This window comes from Vombatus ursinus, unplaced genomic scaffold, assembly GCF_900497805.2.
Source record: "Vombatus ursinus unplaced genomic scaffold, bare-nosed wombat genome assembly UNPS02010284.1, whole genome shotgun sequence".
NCBI lineage: Eukaryota > Metazoa > Chordata > Mammalia > Diprotodontia > Vombatidae > Vombatus > Vombatus ursinus.
In genome coordinates, this window is record NW_020950062.1 from 18,437,646 (window position 1) to 18,442,096 (window position 4,451).

Here is a 4,451-nt window from a genome sequence, read left to right on the forward strand (position 1 = left end):
CCGTAGACTGAATTTAGAAGAGTGACTGCCACTCCGGGTGGCGTACAGAGATTTCCTCTGAGGTTCATAATAGGACTAATTGGTGACCACAGTTGATTAAATATTGGGACTTGAACCACATAGCCCTGGGGAATATAGCATTCAACTCCTACTCTTCATCCGTTTGCGTACCTACGCACTTCACTGCGAACATATTTTTTCTTTTTTTTTTTTTTTCTCCTTAAAATACCTTGGAAGGACCCAGCAACTTCCAACTTTTCCTTTAGGTTGGTTCGAGGTATTCTTAACAATTGGCTGCTAGGTGGCGTGGGGGACAGTGAACTGGATTTGGAATGAGGCCAACCTTAATTTAAATTATGCCTCTTTTATTAACGGCGTTAGCTTGGGCAAGTCACTTAAACTGTCAGCCTCATTTTCCTCATCTGTAAAATGGAGAGTTTATAATACACTTGCCTTCCAGGGTTGTCTGGATCAAATGAAATTCAAGACAGTTTGATTCATTGAATATCTTCAGTTCAGATAATCTTTTTTGTGGCATGATCTCATTTCCTCACTATTCTTAAGGAATACCCCAGTTTATTAGTGTTCTTCCTAAAATGTGGCATCCAGATTGGAACAGTGCTCCAGATGAAGTCTGACCAGGGCAGAGTACGATAGCAATGATCAACTCCTGTGTTCTTTTAAGATTACATCAACTTACTGTTGTGATGATAGAATCTAAAAATCTCTTTCACATAAACTTATCTGATCATTTGCCCCTCATCTTGTGAAGCTGATTTTTTAAAACTTTTGTTAGAAAAATGTATATTCTATTTCAGTTTATTGGATCTTGCCCATTAGCCATTCAGAATCTATTTTTATACTGTCATTACATGTGGTAGCTATACCTCCTAGCTTTGTGTCATCTGAAAAATCTGGTCAGTATGCCATCATCCCAGTCACTAATAAAAAATGTTGAAATATCAGAGACAAATTTCATTTGACCTCCCCTGAAGTGGATGTTAACCCAAAAAAGCAGAAAACACCCTCTTTACAAACAGTTCCTGATATCCCAAATTTACTAAATTTGAGAAAAAATAAAAATACTGTACTAGCAACTCTTTGTTTCAAAAATCATATTGTATATGCTTTCTAGGGACATCATATAGGGTCACTAAGGAGAATCTCAAAGAAGGTCTGATTTGTTTCTGCTATGCTGCTGATCTCTGTTATCCTGAGCTGGCATTTTTCTCTTTGAAGATTTGCTACCACTTCATCAGACACCTTTCTGGAAGTGACAAGATGGCACTCCTACACCACTCTGGAAGCCTGAACTCTTGATTAGTGAGAGTTTGCCACAAACTCTTTCTACCTCTTGTTCCAGGAACAGTTTCCAAATCAACATTCATGTTCCTGGAAAGAACAGGTTAATCAATTGTCCTGTGATCCCACTTACCATCCTTGATACTTGTCAAACTAAAATACTCCTCCTTGGCCCTATTTGGCTCTCCTATTTGTGATGTATTCCTCTATTGGAATGTGAATTCCTTTAGAACAAGAACTATCTTCTTTTTTTTTTTTGTATATAAAAATATGTGTTTCTATCACCAGGACTTTGTATACTCAGACATAAACAGTGCCTGGCATAAATGCTTATTGACTTGACTTGGCTCTGTTGTGGTTCATTGGGGAGGGACATGCACATGTGTCCTAAGCCAAATATGGATGGTATGTCATCACTACTCACATTCTTTCCCCTCCTTTGGCTCTGTAATGGCACATGCATGATACGTGTGTGTGCGCATATATGAACAATATATATATACATTTATACACATGTGCATATTTAATGTAAAACAAATGATGTATGAAATGACTATCACGTGATAAATGATATCATGCATGTAGCATTGTGTGTGATAAAGCACATAAATCAATAAACATTTATTAAACACCTACTATGTGCCAGGCACTGTGCTGAGTGCTAAGGATACAAAAAGAGGCAAAAGACAGTCCCTGCCCTCAAGGAACTTACAATATAATGAGGGAGACACAAATAAACAAATATATGCAAACTATGTATAGGCTAGGAAATAATTAACAGAGGGAAGACACTAGAATTAAGAGTTGGGAAAGGTTTCCTGTAGAGGTGAGATTTTATTTGAAATTTAAAGGAATTCAGTAGACAGAGTTGAGGAAGAAAAGCACTCCAGGCATAAGGGACAGCCAGAGAAAATGCCCAGGGGCACAAAATGGTGTATCTTGTTTGTGAAACAGCTAGTCCCACTGGATTGAATTTGTGACTGGGAATAAGGTGCAAGAAGACTAGAAAGGTAGGAGGAGGCTAGTTTATGAAAGGCTTTGAATGCCTAACAATAGGATTTTGTATTTGATCCTAGAGGCCACTGGAGTTTATTGAGTAGAGGGGTGAGGGAGGGTAATATGATAAGAACTTCACTTCAGGAAAATCACCTTAGTTGCTGAATGGAAGGTGGATTGAAGTGGAGAAAGACTCAAGGCCACCTGCAGGCATGGGGTGATAAGGGCCTGTAGTAGAATGGTGGCAGTATCAGAGGAGAGAAGGGGAGATATAAGATTTTGCAAATGTGAAGTATACAGGCTTTGTCAACAGGTTGGATGTGGGGGATGAGAGATAGTGATGAGTCCAGAGTGACTCAGATTTTGAGGGACTTGGAGGATGGTGTTGCCCTCAACAGTAACAGGGAAGGCAGGAAGGGAATGATTCAGGGGACAAGATAATGAGTTCAGTTTTGGACATGTTGAGTTTAAGATGTCTGTTGGACAGGCAGTTGGAGATGCTAGATTGAAGGTCAGCAGAGAGTTTGAGGCAGGAGAGATAGATTTGAGAATCATCAGCATAGAAATAGTAATTAAATCCATGGGAGTTTAGGAAAACACCAAATGAAGTAGTATTGAGAGACAGTTGTGGTTAGAGGTCATGATCTAGTCATAGGTTCCCAAAGTGGACAATACCACCCTAGGGGGTGCTAGAACAATGGGGGGACAGTAGTAGCCTTGGGTGCAATGGGGGGGGTCATTGAATAAAAAAATAAGGGGACAGTGGAAGCACAAGGAAAGAAGACAAGATAAGAAAACTTTGAAAAACTCTTCATACATGTTTCATCTATTGTGTAATAGAGTTAAAGTCATAGTGATTACATTATTTTCCAAGTAAACACACAAAATGTGAGTTATAAACAATCAGTGGTCAAGTCTGCTGACAAGTCTTAACAAGCAAGTGTTGGCAAGTGAGCTTGTCCTCCATTATCAGGAAGTCTAGCATGCGTCAGCAGGGATATGTGCGTGTAATGACTTGTTTACAATATGATACTATATAGTTACATGACTCAATATTGCATCATTAAAATTTCAATGCAGGAGAAAGCCCACAAATTTACAATAAATTATTAAACTTAAGATGTATCATTTAAAAATATATTTTATATTTTTTTGAAATGATGCAAATTTTTCTTTAAGAAAACCATTAACAGTAGATTTCCCAGGGAACGCCAAGTAATTTTTTTTTAAAAGGGGGCAGTAGGCTAAATAAGTCTGGGAACCTCTGATCTAGATGAACATTGACCAAAGGAGAATGAGAAGTAATCAGATAAGTAGAAGAACCAGGAGAAAGCTGTGTCCTGAAAACCTAGAGAGAAGAGAATATCAAAGGAAGAGAGAGTGATCAATGATGACAAAGGTTGCAGAAAGGTCAAGGAGAATGAGGATAGAGAAAAGACCATTGGATTCAGCAACTAAGAGATCACTGGTAATGTTGGAGACAACAGTTTTGGTGGAATGATGTGGTTAGAAGTTGGATTGTAAGGAGTTAAGAAAGTGAGAGGAAACAAAGTAGAGGCATCTATTATAGAAGGCCTTTTTGTGAAGTTTAGCTGCATAGGGCAGAACAGATATAGGACAATAACAGGAATGGAAGGGTCAAGTGAGGGTTTTTTGAGGATGGGAATATTTGTAGGAAGTAATGAATGGACCAGCAGATAGGGAAAGATTCAAAGTAAATGAAAGAGTGGGGAAGGTAGAGGGGGCAATCTGCTGGAGAAGATGGGATGGAATGGAATCTCTTGAACAAGTAAGCCCACTTCATCATGTGAGACAGGAGTGAAAGAGAAGTGAGTGGTAGAAGGTATCCGAGTGAGAGATGAGGAAGAGGGAGCTTACAGTAAATGGCCTCATTTTTTTTTCTTTGTAAAAGACGAGGTAAGGTTCTTTGAAGGAATAGGGGGACAAGGAACTATAGGAAGTTTGAAGAGAGATTAAAAGGTTTGAAAGAGCAGCTGTGAAGTATGGGTTAATGAATTGATTAGGCAGGTATAGGATTGCCTAGCGACAGTGAAGGCCCATTTGAGGTTGTGTAATGTAAATTTGCAGTAAATCCAGTCAGAAAAGTTTTGTCATTTTCTCTACTCTCATTTAAGCAGTATTTGTGTAGGAGG